At 44.8% G+C, this 27,695-nt stretch overlaps 1 protein-coding gene across 4 annotated transcripts in view; it reads left to right on the top strand.

Annotated features, from left to right (window-relative positions):
• The first annotated feature begins 607 nt into the window (after positions 1-607).
• CHST3 (carbohydrate sulfotransferase 3) overlaps positions 608-27,695 on the top strand; it is a 61,935-nt gene continuing 34,847 nt past the window's right edge. The window contains exons 1-2 of one of the 4 annotated variants that reach the window (XM_031956545.1): positions 608-1,242; positions 2,706-2,807. The gene's annotated coding sequence lies outside the window, so the exon portion shown is untranslated. Of the gene's footprint in view, positions 1,243-1,670; positions 1,888-1,917; positions 2,108-2,271; positions 2,549-2,705; positions 2,808-27,695 lie in introns of those variants that run through there. The other 3 variants (XM_031956546.1, XM_031956548.1, XM_031956547.1) reach the window with 3 other exon arrangements.

Below are 27,695 nucleotides of genomic sequence, written 5' to 3'. Positions count from 1 at the left end.
TCCTTCCTTCCTTCCTTCCTTCCTTCCTTCCTTCCTTCTTATATAAGCACCTGCTGGGAGGAAAATGCACTTTCCAGTTTGGTGGGGGCCACCACAATTTATGCTCCTTTAGTGTAATCTTCACCTTCACCCACCCAGGGTCTCTTCCCAAATGCACTGAGGTCTGAAAGACTTTAGTAGGAGAATTAGACTCTAATCTTGCCTTTGAGAGTAGAAGTCCCAAAGGGTTGAGCAGAGCTCCTCTGGCCTCCGTGTAGGGAATTGGGGTGAGTGGGAGAACGTGACACAGATTAGGGAGACTTTGAAACTTTCGAAGAGCCCTGAGGATTTTCACAAGGACTAGAGGCTGGGGAGAAAGAAGTAGGAGGGGGGAAAAAACCCTTTTTTTTTCCCCTGGCCGTGAGGGATTCCCCCGTGTCCATTGAAGGAGCAGGATGTTCAGTTGAGGGGCGGGGAGGAACAGGGAGAGGCTTCGGAGAGGCAGCCCAAGGAGGGGGGTGCAGGGCCGGCCGGCCCGGGAGGCGCGCAGGGAACAAAGGCCCATACAGGGGTCCTTGTTCGTTCTCCGCTCCCCAGAGGCGGGGGTGGGGTGGGGTGGGAGCTAGGGCGCTGGGCTCGGGAAGGGGGGCGGCAGGCCTAGGGCGGAGGAGGGGGCACGGGGCTGGAAAACTCTCCTTCTCGGGTCTCTTCCTTTCTGTGCCGCGGCCGCCTCGGCTCCAGAGCGCCCAGCCCAGAGCACCAACTTTGCGAACGGTTCCCAAGTTGCCGGGCGCGAAAGGGAGCGGGGTGGGGAGAGAGGAAGAGGAGGAGGGATCCCCAGGCGTCTTGGAAGGGGTTCAAGAATCCGCCGCCCGGAGAAAGCTCGGTAGCGGCCTGAGCCGGGGAGGGAGAAGCAGACGCTGCTGCGCGGGACGGACTGGCTCCGGCAGCCCCTCGGAGCCCCGGGCACATGGGACCCGGGCGAGGCGGCCCCTCCTCGGCTCCCCCGCCGCCGCCGGCGCCTCCTCCCCTGGCCCGGTGATCTCCTAGCCCCAGCCGATCCCCGGGCCCGGGAGGTGCGAGCGGAGCCCAGGACGGAGAAGGCGAGAGGGCTCCCGGGCTCCGGGCGCGGGTCCCCCCCAGGGGACCTTCCTTCCAGAGGGCGCCTGGAGGAGAAAGTTAGCAGCGGATGCTGCCCGCTCCCTACTCCATCCCTAGAGAGCCAGCCATCCGGCCTCGGCCAGAAGAGGCTGGGCAGGCAGGGTAAGGCAGCCTTCTTCCTTTCCTCCTTTCTTTTCTTCCCTCTTTCCTTCCCCTTTCCCTCCCTCTTTGACCCACCGCTGATGCTGGGCTGGAAGGGGCCCCAGCTCCCCCCGGGGGTCTCCCATGCCAGTCCCGGGCGAGAGATGGAGCCGCGGCCATTCGTGCGCCCCCAGCCTCAGCCCCCTCTGTCCCCCTCCGTCCCATCCCCAGCTTAGCCCCCGGGCCCGCGGCAGCGGAGTGGGCTCGAAAGCGCCCAACTAGCTGAATGTCACGCCTCCGGGCAGCCCCGAGGAGCGAGGCTCCTGCACGCCCCTCCTGGCCCAGCCTAGCACAGCCTGGCGTCCTGGAGCTAGGAACCCAGAGAGTTTCACCTCTCGCCCGCTCCTCCCCCCCCCCCCCCCCCCCCCGCCCCCCCCCCCCCCCCCCCCCAGCCCATCGAGCCGGCTTCTTGGGCTGCAGCCAGTGGGGAGGCGCTGCGAACAAGCTGGGTGCCGAGGAGGGGAGGAGTTGGCCGAGTCAGAATCGGGCCCCCAAACTGGTGGGTGGAGGGGGAAGCGGCATTTCGGCCCGGCCTCGGAGTTGCAATTGAGTCTTGGAAAGTCGGTGTCTGGGCGATGTGTCTGGGTGTGCGCGGCGCTTCCGGAGGTGAGGCAGGCAGGCAGGCAGAGGGAGGGGAGCCAGGGGAGCGGAGCGAGTGATTCACAGCTCCCAGAGCCTGGCAGCTGGGGTCCGTCAGCAGAGTGGGGAGCGGAGGCAGAGCCAGAGCCGGAGGGCTGATGCCGGGCCAGGCAGAGGAGAGGCTCGGCAGCCCTTCCCAGTCTTGCCCACTTCCTTCCCTCGTTCAAGGGTGCCTTCCTGACGGGGAGTAAGTTGGGGGGAACCTTGCCTTTGGAGAGGGGCCCTGCAGGACCAAAGGGGCCCAGCCAGAGGCCCGGCCTGCTTGGGCACTTCTGGCCTCCCGCTTTTCTGCCCGGCCCCTCCAGCTGGCTTTCTCTTTTCTGCCAAAGACTTTATGACACCCTGAGGACCAGAGCCGGCCTCCGCGGGGTCAGTCACAGCTGGGTCAGCCAAGCAACAAATACCGCCTTGCCAGATACTGCATATTCACCACCTTATCTGCCGGCTCCTCCCCCTAGTCACTACTCTCAAGCAGATCTGGAGATTGCAGGTCCCAGAATCTCTGAGCAGGGAGGAATCTTGGACCCCTCTACCTGAGCAGAAATTCCTCCTCCAGCACTGGCCACAGTGGGCATCCAGCCTTCACTTGACACCCTCCAGGCCTGGGGAAGTCCATTCCTCAACACTGGTGCTTGGTGCTTTTCCAGCCTTTGGGAGGGGGTGGGGTTCCATGCAGATCTAGCCCCTTCCCTCCCTTCTTTTTTTATTTTTTAAGCCTAACATCTCCATCCCTGGCTGGTACACATCTATCCTGACCTTCCTCTCTTTCCCTGTTGGTCTCCCAGATTTCCAACTCCCCTGGAGTCTTGGCAACAACAGTCTCCGCTGCCTTGGTGGACGGATGCATCCCTCCTGGCCAGAGCAGGGCCTCCAGACTCGACTTTCTTGTGAGTATATTCTGAGCAGGAACTGGGAAGTGAGGGTCAGCTGAGGAAAGCTTAGCTAAGGTTTCCTGTTATCCAGTACAGGTCCTGAAATCGATTGATGTAAGGATCTTGGGGGAGAACGGGGGAAGCACAAACAGGAAGACTTGACATGAACCTTGCCTTTTGTGTTTGAAATTATCCTCCAATTCATTCATTCCTGTCTTGGACACAGGGGAGACCCTGTCATTGTGTGTCTATAGTAGTGAAACAAATTGGTTTCTAGATAGGATGTTGTTCTGAGATCCCAAAGCACTCTCCTGTGTACACTGAGGAGGTGAGCCTTCTGTTTAGGAAGTGGCTTACAGAGGCAAAAGGCTCCTCATTCCTTGTGATTTGGTTGCTGTGATAAGCCAGGGGTCCCAGGCTTACATTCTGGCTCAGTCATCTATTAGCTATCAAGTTCAGTAGGCATTTATTAAACACCTGTTATATATAAGAACAGAAAAAAGTCTTACTGTGGGCTGGGAATGTACACAGAAAAGTAAATACAAAATTAGTCTGTCGACAAGCATTTACTTTTGCTTACACTATGTGTCAGGCAAAGGGGGGCCTGATAAACACAGAATCACTTGGTAGGAAACTGAATCTAGGGAAATCTGGAAAAGCCTTGTAGTAAGTGGTACTTGAGCAGAGCCTGAAGGGAAGCTGGGCATTCCAAGAAGCAAAACTGAGGAAAGAGAACATTGGGGGTAACAGGAACAGCCCAGTCAAAGGCACAGAGGTGGGAGATGGACTGTTTTGAACAGAGAACCTCAAATAGACCAATTTATCTGGAACACCAAGTGCATGAAGTGGGGAATAATGTGTAACAAGCTTGGAAAGATAGGTTGGCATTTGAACTGATTTTAAAGGGCTTTAAAAGTTGTGTGATCTTAAGCAAGTCTCAGGGTGATCTAAAAGAAGGTTGGACTAGACATGGAAACTACTATGGAGGTATATTGTCCTGTTGGGGCAAACTCCAGGGACCCGCCACCTAACAAACCATATCAGTTACACACCCGATTCCCACTGAGGTTGGAGAAGAATAGACTCTGTGTGTGTGTGTGTGTGTGTGTGTGTGTGTGTGTGTATAAGTCACAGTACTTTGTCCAGGAGAGGGGTAGGAAAATTTTAGTATTAATAGGACCCATCCATCCTTACCACTTCTTGGGCTGATTTTGTGATCTAGCAGGAGAAAAGGAATTGATCTCATTAGGTCTTCCCATACGCCCACTGGATTCTGAAGAGGAAGGCAGAAGAGAGGTTTAGATTGCTTTCTCTTAGTGGTACAGGTGCTATTATGTGAGTGTTTTCTGAGCAGAAAAATTTTGTCCCACATCTTGCCTCACTGGGTTGCTGGGAGGAAAATGTTTTACAAACCTTCCAGTATTCTCTAGTTTTTGGTTTCATTAGTTCTGAAAAATTCCCATGTGTGGAAATTCCCTTCATCAGGGAAGACTGGCCATCCATTTCTGAGTGACGTTAGAGCTTTGCCTGTGGGCACTAAGACGTTGGAACTTGCTCAGGGTCATATACCAGAGACAGCCAGTCACCACCTCTGGACCTCCCGACTGAAGACGTTTGACAGGAATGCCCCAGGAAGCTGCCACATCTGTAGGAGAACATCCAGCTTCACTAGTGTAGGGCAGGGCAAAGGAGTAGGCGGGGAGGGAGGTGCCTGGAGACCAGCCTGCATAGCTCTGGGGAACAAACAGACCTTGCTTTGAGCCTGGACTTCCATTCCCTGGAGCTTTTTCAGGAGGGATTTTAGAGGAACAGAAACATTCCAGTCTCAGGGACCTTGGGTGGCAGGCCATCTTAGCAGTATTCCCACCCCCCCCCCCAACATTGGACCAGAGACTCTCCAGATGTGTGGGAGGCTTGGATAGGAAAATACAAGGAACTCGGCTCCCCTGGCAAAGAACTGTTATTGGATTTGCTTGTAGTTTCAGGCATGTAAACCTGCCTTGGAGATGAAATTAGGAAGAGGCAAAACTTCCATCCTTGTTGGAAGCAGAGACAAATTCACAACCCACACCCACCGCCAGAACCCAATTTGGGGATATACTTTAGATCATCACTATCATCCCATTATTCCATTTATTCCAAGGCTGGAGATCTTTCTCATTTTTTCAGAGGTACCCCAGGATGTCGCCATAGCAGTGAAAATGTCCTGAATTGGGTACTTCCTGCTATAGGAACGAAAGAAGGAAGCAAGAGAGGGAGAGAGAGAAGAAGGAAACAAATATTTATTCAGCACCTACTATGTACCAGGCACTTTATAAGTATGATCTTATTTGATCCTCACAACAACCCAGGGAGGCGAGTGCTATTATTATTTTCATTTTACAGTTGAAACTGAGGCAATAGAGATTTATAGTCTAGAGTCACATGGCCAGTGATTGAGGCCAAATTTGAATTCAAATCTTCCTGTCTCTAGATTGTATTCCCCATATCACCTTAGAATCATAGGATTTTTTGAGCAAGAAAGGACCTTGGAGGTCATTTTTGTTCAATCCAACTAGTAAGCATCAGAGGCGACATTTGACCTAACTAGGTCTTACTAACTGTAAGTCCCATTTGCCCACATGGCCTCTGGGCCAGATCCAGTGTTTTTCCACCATGCCTTGCTGAATCAGAATACTTGAGTTCAAATTAACCATTTGCTAACTGTGTGACTCTGGACAAGTCTCTGAGTGTGGTATCACGCAACCGAGACCATTTGCCGCACCTGACAAGGTTAGCTTGAAGGACGTGCTTTGTAAATAGCAAAATGTTGTGTAAATGGCAACTATTTTTGCCACTGGACCTCAGGTCCAAAGCAAGTTGGGCTGAGTCTGCTCTCAAGAGTCGACTGTCAATTTCTAATGTGAGCGTTCATATCTTAGAAACCCACAAATTACAATGGGATTCTTTTCATTGTTTTTTTTTTTTCTGTTGATTATCTGGACTTTCAAAAGTGACGAACATGTGAATCCTGTAGATTAAACTGAAAAGGTGCACAGTTACTTTTAATCCCCCTTGGAGGGCCACTTGTTACACATTTACCAGCATAGTGATGGTTTAAAGAAAGGCTCTGGACATCCAGGGACAATCATGTCCCTTAAAGGCACGTTTGAAGGCCTGCTATAGAGGAGCATGGTATCAAGCAGCTCCCTGTTTCCCTTCCCCATCCCCCTTCACGCGGACTGTGGGAACCCAGCTGTAAAGATATTCAAGACTTTCCCATCCCTCTCATTCCCTTCCAGAACAGGCATTACAGTGCCTCCCCAGCTGGGGCCACAGAGAAGCCTGGCGCCCAATGGAAGGGCCAGAGGGAGCCTTACAATGGGGATGGGACAATACTTCTGTAGCCTTGGGATGCCTGAAGAGATTTTAATAATGGAACCTCCCTCTGACCCTTGGACCCCAGCCGAGTTTCTTATTTTGACTCTAAGGATGTTTTTATAGGCAAAGGGAGTCCCCTTCAGCAGAATCTCTTTCCTCCTTTAAGGATAGGTCATGAATCTAGAGGTGGAAGAGAACTCATCTAATCCAAGGGCTGCCTCATTTTACAGATAAGGAAACTGAGGCCTAGAGAATTAAGTGATTTGGCCAAAATCACACAGGTAGTTTGGATGGAAGATAGGAATTTAATCCTGGAACTTTAATTGGAGCCAGTATTCTTTCTAATTATACCAAACTTTCCTTCCCTTCCCTTCTCTTCCCTTCCTTTCCCTTTCCTTTCCGGTTTTCTTCCCTATTCCCTTTCTGGTTCCCTTCCCTGTTACCTTCCCTATTCCCTTTCCTATTCTTTTCCCTTCATTTCCCTTTTTTCTTCTTTTTGCTTTCCTTTCCCTTTCCTTCCTTTCCTTTCCTTTCCATTCCATTTTCCCTTTCTTGTTCTTTTCCCCCTTCCCTTCCCTTTCCTTTTCCCTTTCCTTTCCCCTTCCCTTTCCTTTCTTCTCCTCTCCTTTCCTTTCCTTTTTTCCTTTCTTTTCCTTTTCTTTCCTTTTTTCTCCCCATCCACCATTTTTTCCCTGCCTTTAACACACCACCTACCTTCCTTCTTTTCACAAAGGTTGCTTGTCTCTTCAGAAGGTTGTCTTCTTTTCCAGTTCCCAGGAAATTTCTCAAGTTGGGGATCTGGAGGGCTCTCAGAAAAGGATTTGGAGGGAACATGTGGAAAATAAACAAGCCAGTCCCAGCCTGACCTCCCCAAGTAAACAGTCTAGGGGAGAAAACTTCAGAGCCCAGCTTGGGAGTTCGGCATTTGGGTTCCAGCTCTCTCTCCGGTTGGCCCTCTCATCTTTAATCGGCCACCCTGAAGAAGGGCAAGTCCTTCTTTCTCTGTTCTTGTGAGTCAGACTTCAGCCTCTTCACTTGGAAATTAGGCTGCCCGGGCCAGTATGCTCAAGGCCGAAGACAAGGGGTGGAAATAGACAATGAGGACCACTAGCCTTGTTGGTGGTCTGGGTAAGTTACCAGGAGCTGCCCCTTCCTGAGACAGACAGCTTGTTTTATGTTTTTGTTTATGAGTTTGGCTTTGAAAGATTTGGGGAAAAGTTTAGTTTTCTTTTGTTTTTTAAAGTTCTGGTTTTGTGGAATCTAAAGAAGGATCCTTCTCTGGCCACACAGGCAAACATTTCAATGTCCCATAAATGCTTGAGATTGGCTGGGTGGAGAAATTAGATCTGAGTCTTCTTCAGTTAGGTCTTTCTAATGGCCGGGCTGGGGGGAGTCCTAGGAACATAGATCTCAATCTGGAAGAAGCCCCAGAGGCCATGTAGCCCAGCTCTTTCATCTTACATATGAGGAAGCCAATGAATGGGAGAGTTAAATGGCTTGCCCAAGATCACAGAGAACAGAGAGCCGGAGGCATTTATGAATGAGGGACCTCTGACACCAGAGCCAGTGAGTGCCCTTTCTGCTGTCCTCAGGCTCCCTGAGGGAGCCTATCTCAAATTCAGAGGACTGCAGGCTTCTTTCTTCATGATTCCCATCTCTCTGGAACTGTTGTTGGACTCCTCTTCATGGAGGGCATGGTAGCCCAGGAGCCATCAGAACAACAGAGAATATGACCCATTTATTGCCTCTGAACTCTTCCCTGGAGTCTCTGGCAAAAGGATATAAAAGGGTAATACCTGGGACACCAATTGTGGCGAAGACTTCTACTCTCCCACATCCCAGCTTTTTGCAACTGGCTCAAAATCCTGGACCTTCTAAAAACTCCCTGTGGGATGATAGCTCAGCCCTTCCCTAGGAAAAGGAAAGGAATTTGGCTCAGAGACCCCATTATCTGGTCTAAGGGACCCCACTAAGTCCTGCTAAACCCAGCTTAACATACCCCAGTGGATTGGGGTAACCAAAGCAGCTCACATTGCAGGGGCAACCTCGGGGATGGCTGAAGCCTTGTCTAACTGGACTGTCAGGCTGCTGCGAATATCAGGTACATCCTGGACCCTCAGAGGTGTGGGGAGAAGAGCATGGGGATCAGGAGAATGCACACACACGCACACACACACACACACACACTCACCTCACCATTAAACACACATATAGATGGGCACTCACACATCCTGCTAGACACACAGGCACTCACAGACCTGCAAATCCAACTATGATATTCACCGACATACTCAATCATGCCCCCAGACTACTCAGTCCACAAGTATGAGAGTAGAGAGTTGAACACTCGGCACAGATATATTTGGGTCAAGCTGGATTAGATGGAACATTGGCTCTGAAAGGAGCTGGAGGTCTGGGATTCAAATCCTGTCTCTGATGTTTAATACTTGTGTGACTTTGGGCAAATCACTCTATCTTGCTGAAATTTAGTTTCCTCATTTGCAAAATGGGAGGTGAAGTGGGAGTGGTTTAGAGGACCTCTTCCATCCCTCCCAGGTCTAGATCTAGAATCTTGTAAATTGTTAGCAATGCATGTGATCAATTAAGGTTGTATTTTTAAAGCTCTCAGATGTACAACATTAGATGTATATAACTATAAAGAATTTGTAGGATCATAGATTCAAAGCTGGGAGGGGCTTTAGATACTATTTAGTCTACACCCTTCTACCCCCTTCCTCCATTTCATTTAAAGGCTTAATATAAAGAAATAAAGGCTTAGGAATATTCCTCCCCACCCCGTCCCCAAAGTATAATATTGAAACACAGCTTGGGCAATGTCAGGGAAAAGATTATTTTCAAACAAAAAGAAAAAAATATATTTAAATTAATCAGTGCAGAAAGAGGCAGAGGATAGGGTAGAGGTATCTCATGGCCTGAAGCCGATTGAAATGCAATTGGGAAATTTTAAACAAAATAAATAGAACTACAATGAAATAAATAATGTCACATTTTAAAGTAAGTCAACATGTGGCCTGTCGAGATCCTTATTTATGGTGTTCGTGGCCTCCTTTTCTGTTTGAGCTTGACATCACTGTTAGAGCAAATGGAATGACTCAGTCACCAGGGCTCTAGATCAGTCTCACTGGTTTTGTGTGACCCTGGGCAAGGAACAACCATTCAGTTCTCTCAGAAAGTTTTGTTAGATTATAATTGCAATGCAAGTATCAACTTGCATGGATAGAGGTGGTTTTCCTGTACCAATGAATCACAAGTTAGTTCTAAATGTATTTGCCATTGTTTAGTTATTTTTCAGTTATGTTCAAGTCTTGATGATCTCTTTTGGGGTTTTCTTGGTAAAGATACTAGAGTGGTTTGCCAATTCCTTCTCCAGCTCATTTTAAGGATGAGGAAACTGAGCAAATAGGGTCACACAGCTAGTAAATGTCTGAAGCCAGATTTGAATTTAAATTTTCCTAACTCTAGGTTCAGAGCTCTATCCATTGCACCACCTTGCTGTCTTTCTAATTGTATATGATATATATATATATATGTATGCATATAATGCATATAATAATGATTAAATTAAATAAGCAAGGTATATAAATAGCAAAGTTTTCCAGAGGTGTGTGTGCTAGGGGAAACAGCTTGAGAAGTCTCATTTACAAATTTACAAATGAGGAAATTAAAGCACTGAGTTGTGAATTGACTTGCCCAAGATTACATACTTCTTTAATGTCTGAGCCAGGATCCAAGTTTCCCTTAACTCCAAATCCAGTGCCTTAATCTGCTGTTTGGTGCTGCCGTGGATTGGTCCATTCTTGCCTTCCACATTGGTGTTCACACATGTACACACACCTGCCCACACTTGCCTGCTTCACACATAGCTGAGCTGCATAGATCTGTTTTTCCTTCCCCCTCTTGTTCCCATTCCTTCCCGTCTCGTAGTCTGCAAGGCTCTGAAATGTGCAAACATGGCCAGTGCGCAAAGCCAGTTTGAGCTCAGGAAATACATGAGAGACAAACGAAGGACTTTTCCTTGCTTGGGTGATTTTGCCAGGAATTTCACAACTCAGAAAATAACAGCCCTGGCTTTGTAGGGTAAGGGACAACTTGGGAGGGCAAAGGCGTGTGTGTGTGTGTGTGTGTGTGTGTGTGTGTGTGTGTGTGATGAAAGAAAGAGACAGGCTCAGTCCTAAAGGAGTAAATGGTAGATGTGGAAGGGATTGTAAGATTAGAAATTATGTATCAGAGACTAGAAGCTGTCTTCTTGTTTCCGAGAAAGAAAAAATGTCAGTCACCACAATGATCAGTAACCACAAATGTCAGTAACTGCAATTGACATCCACCTCTTCCTTGGCTATTTGTAGAGATGTTACTCCTTTCCACTCCCAATCTCTCTCTGGGTGTCTCTGTCTCTCTGTGTGTGTCTCTGTGTCTCTGTCTCTGTCTTGCCTCTCTCTCTCTATGTGTCTCTGTGTGTGTGTCTCTGTTTCTGTCTCTCTGTCTCTCTCTCTCTCTCTCTCTGTATGTGTGTGTGTGTGTGTGTCTCTGTGTGTGTCTCTCTCTGTCTCTGTTTCTGTGTGTGGGTGTGTCTGTGTGTGTGTGTGTGTCTGTGTGCCTCTCTCTGTCTCTGTCTTTGTCTCTGTGTGTGTGTCTCTGTCTCTGTCTTGCCTCTCTCTCTCTGTGTCTCTGTGTGTGTCTCTGTTTCTCTCTCTCTCTCTTCTCTCTCTCTCTCTGTTTCTCTCTCTCTCTTCTCTCTCTCTCTCTCTCTGTTTCTGTATCTCTCCCTTTCTCTGTCTCTGTCTCTCTCTGTCTGTCTCTGTCTCTCTCTCTCTCTGTCTCTCTCTCTCTCTCTCTCTCTCTCTCTGTCTGTCTCTGTCTTTCTCTCTGTCTCTCTGTCTCTAAAAGAGGAGGACTAGAAGGAGGGACCTAGAAAAGATTTCTAAGAATTCTTTTCTGTGGATGAGAGAATACAGAAAGATTAGTAGCCTCCTGAGAAGATAAGTATCTAAAGTGTCTAAGATAGCAAGGAAACCTCTCTTGTTTGTGGCTGAAGATCTGGAGATCAGAGGACTGGTTGTGACTGGGACAGGGTAACCACTGAGGATAGGAAATGTTTCCAAATCAGAGCACTGCAAGAAGGAAGCTTGTGAAACTTAGCTTTCCCCCAAGTGTAATTCAGGTGCCACTTTGGGTGACCCTGCTCCCAATGCCTGCATCATTTTGTTGTGTAGCTGAATCTTGTGCAAGACCTTCAGTCTATCTCAGGAAATGGGTTTAATTTGCAAGAGGAGTGGCTTAGGCCTGCTGCATGGGCATGTGGGAGGGATGAGGGGAGAAAAGTTCCTTTTAATTTAGATAAAAAGGCTTTATAAAGGAGGGAATAGTGTTGGCTCTGGAACCAGAGAACCTGGGTTCAAATTCCTCCTCTTATATTGGCCATAGACAACTTGATTTCTTTGAACATTTACTTAGAAAGAGTTAATCCAGATTTTTTATTTCACCAATGTGTGTATGGAAACTCCTTTCACAAATGCAGGTGGGCAAGGCTGGGTACTTTATCATTTTAGAGAGCTTCATGGTTCACACAGTATTTAGGTTTCGCCCATAGACACATAAGTCTTCCTGAGTCCAAAGCCTATACTCTATACCCCAAGCTAGGCTAGATCTTTTACCCTTTAGTAACTGAAGATTCAACAGATTTAGGGATGGGAAGGTCCCCCAAAGAGTTTATGGGTGATATTTCTCTCCTCTTCTCCTCAGGGGAGAAGCAAAAGCAATAGCTGACAGGGCCCATCCCTTGCCTTGGATCTTGTTTGCTTGTCACTGTCTGGTGCCATTTATGGCTGCAAATCAATTAAGAAATCATAGGTGGGGAGATTTAACTGACACGGATATTGTCCAAGAATCCTTAGCTTATTTATCCTTAAGGGATCTCTGATAACAATGCAAAATTTCCCTGAAATATTAGCTCTGGATCCCTTTCAGACTGGGGGGTTCTCAAACTGTATGAGGGCTTCTCGTGTACTTAAAAATTAAGGCATCTAGAATATTGATGACCCAATTCATAGAGTTAGAAGGGATTTTAGAAGTAATCTAGTCAAATACTCTCATTTTACAGATGGGGATATAGAGACGTCTACTTCCCAAGCCCCATCTCTATCTCTTTATTTTTCCTTTTGTCTCTTGTAGAAGTCAAGGTCATACAGGTAGTAAGTGATACAGGCACCCAGGCTATTTCCACCATGTTGCCATGATGCCTACTGTACCAGCCTTTGCTCTAGTGGTCTTGTAGCTTGACTTGACTCTGAGTTGTTCAGACAGCATACCTTGACTATTCATGGTTTTTTGTTGTTTTTTTTGTTTTTGTTTTTTTTTTTAGAAATTTTAAAGGGAATTCTTTTTCTGTACATGGAAAGAAAGTCTACAGGAAATAATTTACCATTCTTCATTTTCAAAGATGATATTCCACCACTATCTGTCAGGCAAGCGTTATCTCAGCTTCAGATTGCATTTATAGAAATGGTGGTGGATTGCCCTGAGCTATCCATCCTCTTGGCTAGTTCCTCCTTTCCATAGTAGTCATGGTCCTGAAACATCACTGTGCTGAATGCATGTATTCATAGGACTGGAAACAAGAGTCACATGTGTTCCAGACTCGCATCTGCTTTTTTGTGTCACAAATTAGAGGTGAAAGTCATTTTTGAGGCCATCTAATCCCTCTTCTGACTTTTGAATAAGGAACTGAGACCCAGAGAGGTTAAGAGATTTTCCTAGTCTCATTTGAGTAGTTAAGTAGAAGAGATAGAATTTTAGCCTCAGTGCTAGAAAACTGGACTTGTAATCCTGCCCTCAGACACTTCCTGTGTGGCTGTGGGCAAGTAAGTCACTTAGCCTCTAGATCTCAGCTTCCTGTTTAAAATAAGAAAAATAGAGGTTTTGGATTTGATAGCCTTGAAAGTATCATCCAATTCTAATTATCTGATCCTCAGACCAGTAGTTTTTTGAGGATCTTCCAGTTCTAAATATTTGATCCTCAGATCAGTGATTTTTTGAGGATCTTCCAATTCTAAATATCTGATCCTCAGATCAGTGGTTTTTTGAGGATCTTCCAATTCTAAACATCTGATCCTCAGATCAGTAGTTTTTTGATGATACTCTCCCCCGCCTTGAATTGGATTTGAGCAAAGCAGCAATAGAACAAGGCCACAAAAGGGAGAGATGGATGTTATGGGGCAGAACTTGAAACAAGGTGCTAACTCACTGGAATTGATAGAAACAATACTTATGTACTTAAGCTCACACCTTTAAGAGTTCACCCATTAGTTCACACATTAGCATTTGAGATTCATAAATCAGGATTCAGTTGAGAGATTCACAAGTCAGGAACCCACAATCCGACTCTCTCGGAGGAGGAGTCAACCTTTGAGTTCACACCTTTAAGAGATCATATATAAGAAACTCTTGGAGCCTCAGCCAGGAGTCGGTTGGGGAGATTCAGAGCCAGGATTCAGAGAGAGCTGGAGGCTGAAGCTGGCAGAGGTAAAAGGACTAGCAACAAGAGCTCTCAGAACCAAAGAAAGCTAACTGGGCTATTTTGGAAGAGATAATAAAGGACTGAACTTTTAACTCCTGGCTGCACTTGAAGTGATTATTGATCAGAACTGAAACTAAGGCTGCTTCCAGAAGCGCCCCAAGAAATCTGCTCCCAGAAAATGATTATATTCTAGAGAAGAGAACATGACAGATGGAGACAAGTACTTTAAGGTTAAAGCTGAGGTAGCTGTCACTGTATCCTTCAGGGATAAAGTGATCTCATTCAATCCCCCTTCCTTCCATTCTCTCTGACAGACTTTGTGACAGCAGGAACTTCTCGGGTAGTGAGGTGTCTTCTGCTCCCCACTCTTCTGGCTGTCAAACCATGGAGGGAGCTAGCCGGGGACCTCTTCTTTCTTGACTTCCAAGTGTTCTTGCTCCTTTCCCAGGGCATTCTTTGTTTCCCATACTTCTTTTTTGCAGCTGTCATCCATGGCAGGTGATATCCATCTTGCATGTCTTTTGTACTAATGCGTTCCCTGCCCATGTTCTCAAAGAACTGAGGCGTGGAACTTTCAGGAAGGGAAGTATGAGGGGAGAAGGGGGGGGCTAGATAGCCATGATAGGGCTCTTCTTACAAAGAGGCTCTGGAAACCTTCCAGGGTCTGAGAGAAGCAGGGATGGGAGCGAAATGGTACATTGGCCCATAGACCATTTTCGGCGTTCTGCAGCATTTCTTTCAGGGGCAGGGAAAGCGGGAGAAATCCGAGCCTATATTGGGATTTGAGTTGGCCATGGAAGTCAGTCATAGCAGGCTGCCTGCCAGCTTGGGATTTCAATTCTATTAAAAAAAGCGATTGTTTGAGAGGTGCACAGCTGTAGGCTGCAGGCAGCAGTCCATTACTAATGATGCCTTTCCTACCAGAAATGCTTGAATGGATATCATTGAGGGGCTCTGGGATCACAAAGGGAGGTGGAGCAGGTCATGTAGTAAGAAAGGGGGGAAACAGAGGAAGAGCCATAGGGTTGGACTTCATGAACTCGTGAAATCTAAAAAGGTCCAGACATTCTTAACTTCCAGTACGTGAATGTCTCGTTTTAATATTTTGGTAACTGTATTTCAATATAACTGGTTTCCTTTGTAGTTCTTTGCATTTTATTTTATGCATTTAAAACATGATTCTGGGAAAGGTTCCATAGGCTTTACCAGGGGGATTCATGGCACAAAAAATGTTAAGAAGTCTTGACCCAAGAATATATAACTTATAGAGAAGAGGATTCAGTCATTTTCACTCACGTCCAAATCTTTATGACTCCATTTGGGGTTTTCTTGGCAATGATAATGGGGTGGTCGTCCATTTCCTTCTCCAGCCCATTTTTACAGATGAGAAAGCTGAGGCAAACAAGGTTAAGTAACTTATCCGGGATCACACAGTTCATAAGTTTCTGAAACCTGACTTGAACTCAGATCTTCCTAACCAAGTCCAGCACTCTATTGGTGGATGATGTGCTTTGAGACCCCTCCTCTCTAAAACAAATCCTGGACGTATATTGTCTACATGCATTTCACTGATATAGCCATTTTACAGCTATAGAAACTGAGGCAGACAGTGGAGGTATGACTTAAATAGAAATAGCCCCAGGGTTTTCTGGCAGCAGCAGCAGGTTACATAAGATTATATTGCATGCTTAGCATGAGTCTCCCTGGGGGAAGAGAAGAATTAATATTTCATGACCCATTAAGTCAAAACTGGTAAGAAAAGAAACAAAGCCGTGCTCTTGAAATCCTGTCCTGAGCTGAAAAGTTAACTCAGAGATGTACCAATTACAGAAAGGGTGGTGACTAAGATCCTGAGTTCAGCCCGCCGCTAGCCCAGGGCTTATATACTTCTTATAGACTCCAGGGAGATGTTGCCAGACTTGGTAACTTGGATGAAAACCAGGGCCCAGGGAGGAAAGAAGCACAAGCTAGTGGCTAATTGTTTGTTATTTGTCTCGAATATGACCATGATGTCAGGGAGGTGATGCATTTTATGCAAGTGGGTTGGAGTGAAGTGAGAGAGGGCTGAAAAAGTAATGCCAGCCTGAGGAGAGCAGAGGATCATGGGGTTTTGGGCAAGAAGGGACTTCAGAGATCATGTCAGTCAAGGCTCTCATTTACAGACACGGAAGCTGAAGCCGAGTGGTTAAGGGTTTTGCCAGTACTTTGCAGGGCTGAGAGGTGAATCCAAACTGTTTAATTCTAATGCAGCAACTTGGAACTTAAAAGTAAAAATGATGAGAGGGATGGAAGAGTGTGGACAGATGTCCAAAGAACCCCTTCACTTTACCAAGAGTATGTCTGTGATTCTGGCTGAGGCTCAGCTTCTGTGCCTCAGTTTCTGCATTTGTGAAATGAGGATAATAACGTCTTTCTTGTAAAGACCAGAAAGATCATAGGATCACAGATTCAGAGGCTGAAGGCATCTTAAAAATCAAAACCAAGATCATTGTTTTATAGACGAGGGTTCTGAAGACCAGGGAGGTAAGTGTATAGCCCACAATCCCACAATAATAAGAGATAGAAATAGGATTTAAGCCTGGGACTTCCGTCTACAGTGATGGTGTTCTTTTTAAAGCACTTTCGTTGTTGTTGTTCAGTCGTGTCCAATTCTTCCTGACCCTATGGACCATATCATCCGTGGAATTTTCTCGGTAAAGATATTGGACTGGTTTGCCATTTCCTTTCACAGAAGTTACTTGCCCAGAGTCATGACGTTAGTTAAGTGTCAGAGGCAGGTCTTCCAGATTCCTTCCTGATTCTATCTAGCTGCCTCTCTAAAGCACTTTGCAAGCCTCAAAGAACTCTACCAGGGCCAACTGTTTCCTAACCATTATCTTTGCTACCCTGAGGGATCGCATCCATGAGAAATGTTGATCTAAATGCTTCCTTCTGCCCCATGCTGTGACTCACTCAGATTCATGTTATTTCTCTTGCAATCGCCACCCATGTTACCATATGTAATAATACCAACTTTAGGAAGGATCTGTGTTTCTTTAGCCTGGAGCAATCCTTCTACTGTTGCCAGTCAACAACCCTTCTTTGAACTGGTAGATGAATCCTCAGGGATTGCCTAAGACACATAAGCGCATAGAAATGCCACAGAGCTAGGAAGTGTCAGAGATGGGATTTAAACTCATCACTCTCTGACTCCAAGCCTAAGACTAGCCGTTGACTCTCGCACTACTGCCCTACCCACTGTATAGACTTCTGTGTTTGAAAATCCAAGATTAAAGTTGAAGCTAACAGGAGTAAACTAAAGTATGAGAATGGAAGTTACAAGAACTTACTCAGAGAAGAGCACCAGCTCTGAAGTCAAGAGGATATGAGTTCAAATCTGGTCTCAGACATTTAATAGGTCCTAGCTGTGTGACCCTGGGAAAGCCACTTAACCCTAATTGTCTCAGGGAAAAAAAGAAACCTTACTCTGAGGTTAATTTTCACCTGTTGAAAGGCAAGTCTTTCTGCCTCCAATCCCATCATGGATCCCACCCACTAGGCTACTGTTTTTGTCTTATTAATATTGACACACAATTGTATCAATAATTGTTTCAATGTGTCAACAGTTGTGTCAATGTATATTACATAGTATTTTTCTGATATAGTAGCTTTCTGATAACAATGAACTTTACAAACATCATCTCATTTGATCCTTGAAATAATACAATGAAATCAAGTTAGAGGGCATTATTAAGTCCCTACTATGTGCCAGCCACTATACCAAGCACTGTGGGCTCAAAGAAAGGCAAAAAAACCCAAACATACAACAGTCCCTGCTCTCAAGGAGTTTACACTAATGCAAGTATCACTGTCCCCATTTTACAGGTGAGAACACTGAGGCTCAGTGGGGATAAGTGATTTTCATATATATATATCCAAGCGAAGCTAGGACTGAAAACCACAGGTTCTGCTCCACTTTGTGGGAAAGCAGCAGTGCTTGCCACCCTTGCCCTTACCAGGGGTTATGCAGCCACAAGCCTGCACAGATCTGGAGCCTCCCTGTGTAACATTCTCCTGACGTTTGGATTGGACGTCTGGACTTAGGAGACCTGGCTTGGGTCACATTTGTTCCATGATCGTAAGCAAGGCAGAACTCTCTAAGCCTCAGTTTACTCGTCTGTAAGACAAAGACAATTAGAAGAGTTGTTGAGTAGCAACAATGGAGGGATTACTCCGGGTTAAAGAGACCACAGGTCCTTCCTGAAGTTGGTATAACTATTAATGAGATAACACTGGTTGCAAAAGCAATAGAAATATGAATCTGAGTGAGTCACGGTGTATGGCTCTTGTACACACAAGGGTGATGTAAGTACTTTGCAAACCCATGTAAACAGTGAGGGTGATGATTGAGTCGGAAGCTTGTCTCCATCATTTTGTGACTGTGTCGAGATTATTTAATGTCCTGGACCTCAGAGGTTGGACTGGACAGCCCAGGACTCCTTCCCACTCTAGGCTCTATATTTTATCCAATGACTTGGAGTCCTGGCTTCGTATCAGTCCCTATATTAGGTGCAAGAAATAGGAATCTCACCAGCCCTGAAGTCAGGAGGACCTGAGTTCAAATCTGGCCTCAGACACTTAACACGTCCTAGCTGTGTGACCCTGGGCAAGTCACTTAACCCCAATTGCCTCAGGAAAAAAAATTAGGAATTGGAGAAGTTCAGTGCCTTAGTGTTAGCCCATGAACAAATCTGTCCTTATTGTTCAGTATCATGTCTGAGCTTTGTGAACATTTTTGAAGTTTTCTTTGCAGAGATATTGGAGAGTTTGCCATTTCCCTCTCCAGCTCATTTTACAGAGAGGAAACGGAGGCAAAATTAAGCAACTTGCCCAGAGTCACACAACTAAGAAAGTGTCCTGGGCCAGATTTGAAGTCAGAAAGATCAACCTTCCTGGTTTCTGGCCCAGCACTCTCACTGTACCACCATAGTACCCAGAATGCTGAACTCTCCTCTATTTCCAACTGTCATCATTTGCAAATCATTAACATTTTATCTAGGCACAGCAACTGGGAATCTGAGTATTATGGCAAAACCAAATGAAAATTCATTTTTTTATTATCTATTGTTTGGGATGATCAGGGCCTCCCTGGTCGCCCAGGACAAGATCTGATAGAAATTTAGGCTCTGAGGAATGTGGAATCGTAGACTTTGAACTGGAAGGGACCATCAAGGCTCATTCCCTCATTTTAGAGATGAGAAGACTGAGGAGGAAAGAGACAAAGAATTGTTTGAGATCCTCCCCCTATCCTGATAGATAGTAGTAATTGTCACGGATCTGATGACATTAAAATGCTTTATCTCTCTTCCCAGGGACACTCCTACAGGCAGCTTTCCCTCTCCAGTTTCCCAGAAGGAAAGTCTCTCTCCAAGAGTGTTCAGGACTCAGGAGAGCAGGGCAGCTAGAATCAGGTGCAGAGTGGGCAGAACAGTGGCCCGTGCCTACAACCTGCTCTCCTTTCTTAGCTCTGTGACATGCTCCAGAGTGAGAGAAGGATCGTAGGATGAGAGATTCAGAAGTAGGAAAGGATCTTAGGGATGGATCATGTCTAGCTCCCCACTCACCATTACCCAGCTCACATCAGAAGCTGGGATCCCTGGCTCTAAATTTCAGGGTTTTTTCCTTCATGTTTCCTTTCCAAACTAAAAATAAAGCCCTTGTCCTGCCTGGCACAGGGGATCAAAAGCAGGTGATTTCTTACATAATTCATCACTTCTTATGTATACCTTCTTACCTGGAGAGTACCTTAATTGTATTTTTGATTTATTTGGGAGGAATATTAGTAGTGTTTGGTTATACTGCTGCTATAGCTACTGAAGAGTACCCTGAAAGTTGGGTAGGTAATATAGTAGCTTTTAGTATATTATTGTTGAGTCTATTAATAGAGATAGTTTGGTTAATGGTGTCAGGAGAGGTAGAGGTGATTATGGCTATTGAGTTGTTTGATTCGTTGGGTAGTTATTGTGTTGGTCAGGATTGGAATGGGGTGTCTTTGTTGTACGGTTGTGGGGGTTGGGCTATAGTATTACTAGGTTGAATTTTATTTATTACTATCTTGGTGGTTTTGGAAGTTATCCAAAGTTTATAGTTATAGAATTAGGAGAATTAGTGTTATAGAGATTATAAAGGAGAGGAAATAGTATTTGATGAACCCCTTTTGGGTAGAAGTAAAAGTAGAAGATATGGAGCTATGTAAGTTGGCTTGACCTTTTGGTCCAGTTTTTTCATATCACCCTAGATCAATTAGTATGGTAGCAATGTGTTGGCCTGTTTGTAAACCTGCCAGAGGTTTTAGTCGATGGAAGATGTGTGTAAAATAGCCTAATATATTTGAGAAGTTGTGTGTGTGAATTACAGGTATGATTGGTATTTTATTAGTTAAGGCGTATAGTTCAATTGAGATTAGAATGCCTGCGATAGTTACTAGCATAGCTGAAATTTTTAGTATGGTTGGTATTGTTATAGGAATAGTTGTGGTAGGAGGAATGCTTGTTGTGAGGAAGAAGCCTATAAGAATACTACCCAAAGCTAGTCGTGTAATAGGGTTGATTATGTTTGGGTTATTTTCAGATATTGTAGAAACAGGTAGGAATCGTGGTTCGTTTAGTAAAGCAAAGTGAATCACTCGTATGCTGTAGAAGGCTGTGAGTATAGTAGCAATAAGTGTGACGCATAGGGCTCATGTATTTACGTGTGATGTGTTTATGGCTTCGATGATTGCATCTTTTGAGTAGAATCCTGCTAAAAATGGGGTTCCTATAAGGGCTAGGCTGCCTAGTATAATTGCAGAGGATGTAATTGGGAGAAGTATGAGTAGTCCTCCTATTTTACGGATATCTTGTTCATCATTAAGGTTGTGGATAATAGAGCCGGAGCATAGGAATAGTATTGCTTTAAGGAAAGCATGTGTGCAGATATGTAGGAATGCTAGGTATGGCTGGTTTAGGCCGAGAGCTACTATTATTAGGCCTAGTTGACTTGATGTAGAAAAAGCTACGATTTTTTTGATATCATTTTGGGTGATAGCACAAATAGCGGTGAATAGAGTTGTAATTCCTCCTAAGCATAGTATAGTGGTTAAAGCTATTTGGTTGCTTTGTATGGTAGGATTGAATCGGATTAGTAGGAAGATACCTGCAACGACTATAGTGCTAGAGTGTAGTAATGCTGATACGGGAGTGGGTCCTTCTATGGCTGATGGTAGTCAGGGGTGTAAGCCAAATTGGGCTGATTTTCCAGTTGCAGCAAGGATTAGTCCAAGGAGGGCTGGTGTATCAATGTTTGTTATGAAAATATGTTGGATATCTCAGGAGTTGTTGTTGAGCATTATGCATGCTATGGCTAACATGAATCCAATATCCCCAATTCAGTTGTACAACACAGCTTGAAGGGCAGCGGTGTTTGCGTCAGTCCGTCCAAACCATCATCCGATGAGTATAAACGATATGATACCTACACCTTCTCATCCAATGAATAGTTGAAATAGATTGTTTGCGGATACAAGAATAATTATTGTAAATAGGAAGATGATTAAGTATTTGAAAAAGCGGTGAATGTTTGGGTCAGTGTGTATATATCAGATTGAGAATTCTAGAATAGACCATGTAACATATAATGCAATTGGGATGAATATGATGGAGAAATAATCTAATTTAAAGCTTATTGATAAGTTAAATGTGTTTATAGAAAGTCACTGTCAGTTTGTAATTGTGGATTCTTGTCCAGAGTAGATAAAGAGTGTTAGTGGGATAAGACTAGTAAAGAAGGATAGTTTAATTGTGGTTTTACATAATAGTGGGAAGTTGATGGTTTTATTCGGTAGAAGGATGTTATAGGTTAAAGGAAAAGTAAGTATAATGATAGTTAGTAGAAGAAAAGTATTTAATAAATAGTTAATTACTTTTATTTGGAGTTGCACCAAAATTTTTGGTTCCTAAGACCAATGGATAACTATTATCCTTTAAAAGTAAGAAAGCCCCCCTTCCACCCATCTCAAGTCCCTTTCCAGATGAGCCTTTCCAATATACCCTAAGAATTTTCAATAATCCAAAGACACCAGGGGCTGGTTAAATATCACAGAGACCAAAAACTAGTTGATCTTTCAGCTTTTAAGGCCTGGTCTGTGATTAGGGTGAGATGACTTCCCTGAAGAAAATTCCTAGGAAGTCAGCTCACTAAGACAGCGTCCAATAGCTTGGGCCATAGCCTGTACCCCACCTTGGAAAAAGTACAAGGAGTACAAGGTCCCGATGGGTCTCTGGCAGGTAGGATGGGACCCATTGCTCTCGGGGAGGGTATCTTTTAGTCAATGATTCTTGGAGGTGTGTGTCCAATATAAAGTAATAGGGCTGCTTATAGGTTCTGCAAGGAATATTTCCTAAAGATAGAAAGATCACTCTTAAAAAAAGGAGAGGGCTGAGAAGATTCACTGTCTTGGGCTGCCCCTCCCTCATACATGAGAATCACCTGACATTAGAAATTGAAGGAGTCCTTAAAAACCCCAGATGGGAGAACTCCCAAGGTAACACAGCTAATAGCAGATCTAGGGCTAATTGGGCAGGGAGTATGGTTTAAGGAAGAGTTTCCACTGGTAAAGTCTAAATAGAGAATATTTTTTAAAATTAAATTTTTTTAAGCAAAAATATTTTTCTTCCCTGTGTCCACCATGGAAAAAGAAAAAAAAACCATGTAAAGATATTCATGGTCAAATAAACAAATTCCTTCATTGGCCATGTCTAAAAATATATGTCTCATTCTGCAACTGAGTCATTTCTTTTGCAAGAGGTCAGGGACATGCTCCTCATCTACTCTCAAGGCTGGTCATCGTGCTCATAGAGTTCTCAAATCTTTCACTATTGTTTGTTTTTATAATATTATGCATTTTCTTTATCTTGGGGGAAGTGTTCCTTAGCTGGTACATCATTACCCCCATGAAGTGTCTCCCAAAGAGACTGTGGATGAGACCAGAAGATCTCATTTTGAACCTCAGCTTTACCATTTATTTTTTGGGGAACCTGACCTCCTTCTATTGCCCAGATAGGATGTACAGATACCCTTCTTTATAGGAGAGAACCTTTGTTCAATTTGTAAGGGAACTTTTGTAGGTAGCCTGGTGCCCACCCCTGCCTGCAGCTCAGAATTTCTGACCTCAGGTGATCCATTAGCCTGTCTCCTCAGCTATAGGGTATGTAGATGGCACAGTGCATAAAGGGTTGGGTCTGAAGTCAGAAAGATTCATTTTCCAGAGTTCAAAATCAGCCTCAAACATTTCCTAGCTGTATGACCCTGGGCACGTCACTTAATCCTATCTGCCTCGGTTTCCTCATCTGTAAAATAAACTGGAAAAGGATCTTTGCCAAAAAACAAAAATCCTAAATGGGGTTATAAAGATTTTGGACAAGACTGAAAATGACTGAACCGTCCCTTCTATAAGAATTAGACTGAATAAATATGAATAAAAATGACTTCTTATCTGTAGCTGTGTGACCTTGGGCCAAGACACTCACGCGTGGAACCTCAGTTTCCATATGTGTCCATCAGATTAGGAGAATACAGCCTACCCAGTCTTCTTCATAGAACTGCTGAGATAATGAATTGAGAAAACATTTGTAAAGCAAAAATAAATACAAATGGCAGCTATTATTATTATTTTTATATGAAGAAAAGTTCATTGGGATTCACTGTTTCTCAAATTCAAATCAGAGTCACTTGGGGAAAAAGAGTTTTTAAAGTAAGGAAAAAAATAGTGGAGAAATGGCACCTATTTATGCTCCACGTTGCAGTTCCCATTTTGCTCTTTTGGTGGGTGAGGGGGGGAGGAAGGGAAGCAGGGCACAGAGTAGCTAGCCAGTCCTGAGCTGAGGTGGTCGCTCCAGTGCTTCATGGTGGGTTTCATTAGCCAGTCTTGGTTTTAGAGATCCGACTCACTTCTTGTCCTTACTGGCCAGCTCCTTTCCAGCTTACTTACTAGCACGGTCCAAATCACTGACTCTTGACAGTGTCCTTTGAGATCAGGGCCTGCTATTCCCCACTTGCCATACCACACGTAGGCACATAACTCCCTGCCCCCTCTCCTGACCTCCTCCCCATCAGACCAGCTCCCGGCTCGTGGTTAAAAGTCGCTCATTTAGGAGCCGGCCCTCAGCTGGGAGCAGCTTACCGGAGGAGGGGAGTATTAGATGGTACACAGAGACTCTCTGTTCCCATTAACAATGAACCATTTATGACTTAATTCTGCCCTATGGTCCCAGTGAGCTCTGAATGGACTTCTAGGAAAGGAGGAATGGCGTCCCCGGCCCCAGCCCTCTCACACCTAAGGCGGCAGAGTTGCTGTGAGGATGGGGGTCCAGCTCCCCATGAAATCTGTAGAAAATTCCTGCTGTCTCCTTCACCTCGTACCGGCTTTTCTTAATGCTTTTGACAGCAGCGAGGAACAGAAGTTGATGGCTCCCAGAAAGCCCAGGATAGGAGCGTTAGCTCTCTGCTCACAGCGTGGCTTCTCAGGGGACGGCTGGGTCTCAGATCTGCCTGGGTTTTGTTTGTTTATTTCCATCTCAGTTTCTTCAATCAATTGTCAAATATCAGTTGAATGCCTGCTATACACAAATCACTCTATTATGTGCAGGGATATACAAAGGTCACTAAGGAAAAGACCAAGGAAAGCATCGATCAGATTGTAAGGTCCTTTATTTAGAGTGGAAACCCCTCAGTGCTCAAGAAATATCTTTCGCCTCTTTTTGTATCCCGAGCTTAGCACAGTGCCTGGCTCAGAGGAAATACTTAATAAACATCTGATGGATAGCACACTCTTTCAGCAGATCAAAACAAATGCGCTTAGCAATTAGTTAAAATGGGAAACTTCTTTCCTTCCCCATCATGGCCCCCTCTCAGGTGAGCTCAGGCCTGCTCAGGGCAGTGATTCCCTCAGTAATAATTCTGGTGGGGAAAGCTAGATGACAGAGCACCGGTTCTAGAGTCAGGAGGACCAGCCTTAGACGTTTAACACTTCCTAGCAAGTCACTTAACCCCCATTGTCTCACAGGAAAAAAATATTAATTCTTGTGGAAGCTCTCCCTTTGGTGCCTTGTCTCTCCCCTAGATCTCCTTTCCACTATCTCCTGCTCAACTGCTGATGATGTTTCTACTTCAGTTGAAGGAATTCCCCATTAGTATTTGGTCCAGCCCTCAGCCCTTAAAGATTAACAGAGGAGATAAGGTTGAATACCTACAAAAGTAAAACTAGACGTTTGGAAGAAGGAGAGATGAGAAGGAAGGGCTTCAGAGGTGAGAGATGGAAATCTTCAGGAGGAAAAAAGATTTGGCTAGGATTTAATTAGATGGAGAGAAGGGAACTTTCAAAATAAAGAGGAGCATTGCAAGCACAGGTATCGATGAGTCGATCAGAAAGCATTGATTAAGTGCCTGCTGTGTACCTGGCACTGGGGATACTGAAAAGAGTTAGAGCTATTCAGAATTGGACTGATTGCCTCAGGAAGTAATGAGTTATCCAAAGCTAGAAGTCTTCAATTCAGATCAACAAGTATTAATAAACACTGTGCTGGGGCTACAGAAAGCAGGGAATTGACCAGATTTTACTGGTACTGGTACCCAAGTGTGGGTTGAACTGCCTTCCAAGGGCTCTTTCAGCTCCCTTTTAGGGAGGCAATTAAATTAATTCAACAAGCATTTATTTAAGCACCTACTATATATAAAGTATAATACTAGGCTTTGGGAAAGGCAAATAATTGGAATAGCAATAAAATTACACATTAATAAGCAAGTATATGTGACCTAAGGAGAGAATTAGGCATTTTGGGGAATATATAGCCTTGGAGTTGAACTTGGTAGGAATTGAACTTGGAGTTGGTTTTGTAGGAATTCAGTGGGGTTACTAAGTAGTGCAGTAGATAGTACCAAGCTTGGAGTCAGGAAGATTCATTTTCATAAATTCAAATCTGGCTTCAGACACTTCCTAGCTGTGTGACCCTGATCTAGTCACTTAACTCTGTCTGCCTTAGTTTCCTCATCTGTAAAATGAACTGGAAAAGGAAAAAGGAAACCACTCTAATATCTCTGCCAAGAATACCTCAAATGAGGTCATGAAGAGTCAGACATGACTGAAAAATGACTTGACAATAATACGGAATTCAATAGCAAAGCAGGGAGAGGGGACAGGCTGGACATAAAAGATATGCTATGGGCTTGGCTGGAGTGTAGGCTAGAAGCAGAGAAGCCAAATAAGAAAAACTGAAAAGGTAGGGAAAGGAGTGAACTCCAGAGTCCTTGCACCAGGCAGTAGGATAACGGGGCCGGTTTGGCTGAAAGACTTTGTGTAAGGGAGTAGTAGAAAGGCAGAAGGGCACTAGATTGTAGTGAGCTTTGAATGCTAATATAAGAAGGTTGGTCTTTCCCACATGTTCCTAATATGGCTCTTTTTTGGAGTCTGGAAAAGCTGGTTTCAAATCTGGCCTCTGATGCAATCCGAGTTACCTAAGGCAAGCCTCTGCCAGCTTTATTTCCCTCATCTGGAAATGAGAGGCGTAGACTAACAGCCTTGAAACTTTCTAGTAGCTCTAAATCCATGTATGAGCCTGAGATTTAGTTTATCAAAATTTGTTTGAAGCATTTTCACCTATACCCCTGGAAGAATTTGAACTTGGGAACTGAGCCCCTCTAAAGACCCAGATAACCAGCCAGATTCCTTTCTCTATGAGAACACTGAGAGTCAGCTCAGGGGAGATCATTGCTACTGACTGTTATTTCCACAGTTTTTTGCCTTGGAGAGGTAGGGAGGTGAAATGCTTTGAGAGCTGCTTTCAGAGACCCCCCATGACATATTGGCTGTGTGACCCTGGGCAAGTCACAACTTTTGGATATGCTCTAAGTCACAGAGCTGATCTACATTGATGGAGCTCACTAGAACTGTTTTAATCGGTTCAACTAGACTCACCAGAACAGATAAAATCATGTCTAGTGCTTATATTTTTGAAGCCATCCTTGGTTTAATTCAACATGGGCGACCTTTCTAAGTGAGTCACTTTGTAGACAAAATGAGCCTTCAGAGTAGGTCCCCAAAGGTTCCCAAGCATTTATTCTCAGTCTCCCCCCCAAGGCTTGCCTCTCTGGTGCCCTTCCTCGGTGTATGACATACTTTGCCCTTCCCGTGCTTGATCTGAGCTCTGTCAGTGATTAAACAGCCTCTCCAGCAGCTGCAACATACGACCTGTTTAGCTTCATTGATGTCAGCTGGGATTTGTCTGATAAGTGGAGGACAAGAGCTGACTGAACCTATCTTCCCAGAGAATGGTGAAAAGGGGTGACCTTAACCATCAGCCAGCCAGAGAAAGGTGGAAAAATCCATCCAAGGTCACACAGCTAAAAACAACATTGTGAAAGGTGGAAATGAGAAATGGCCGTAGATATGGGGGGGTGGTGGTAAGTAGTAGTCCTGAATTCCAATGAGTCACCTGGGGAAGAGGGTTGATGGGGTAGTGAGTGGGGGTAGTCGTACTAAATGACTCAGGCAGAGGCAGCCATCGGGGAGCCTGGGCTGGGCTTTTTGGTCAAAGAACAAAATCAGGATGGTGAGGGCTTGGTAATGATCTGCTCACCATGTCATCATGAAATGATGTTGGGGGGCACAATGTCGAGGGGAATTGTGTCTGTGCATTGATTCATGACGTTTGCAAAGGGAAAAAAATGAAACCTGAAAAAGTTTTATTATTATTTTTTTATTAAAGCTTTTTATTTTCAAAACATGCATGGGCAATTTTTCAACACTGACTCTTGCATAGTCTTGTGTTCCTCTCCTTCCCCTCACCTCCTCCCCTAGATGGCAAGCAATCCAATATATGTTATACATGTTAAAAACTGTGGTGAAAAAATTTTAGAAAGAAATGTATTTGGTCATTTGGCAGAGGACAGCAAGCCAGAAAGAGTATGGCTTTCTCTCATCTAGATTCTGGAAG

The sequence above is a fragment of the Sarcophilus harrisii genome, chromosome 2 (assembly GCF_902635505.1).
Source record: "Sarcophilus harrisii chromosome 2, mSarHar1.11, whole genome shotgun sequence".
Lineage (NCBI taxonomy): Eukaryota > Metazoa > Chordata > Mammalia > Dasyuromorphia > Dasyuridae > Sarcophilus > Sarcophilus harrisii.
Note: the sequence above shows the minus strand (reverse complement) of the source record. Positions and strands in the feature narration are given on the sequence as shown.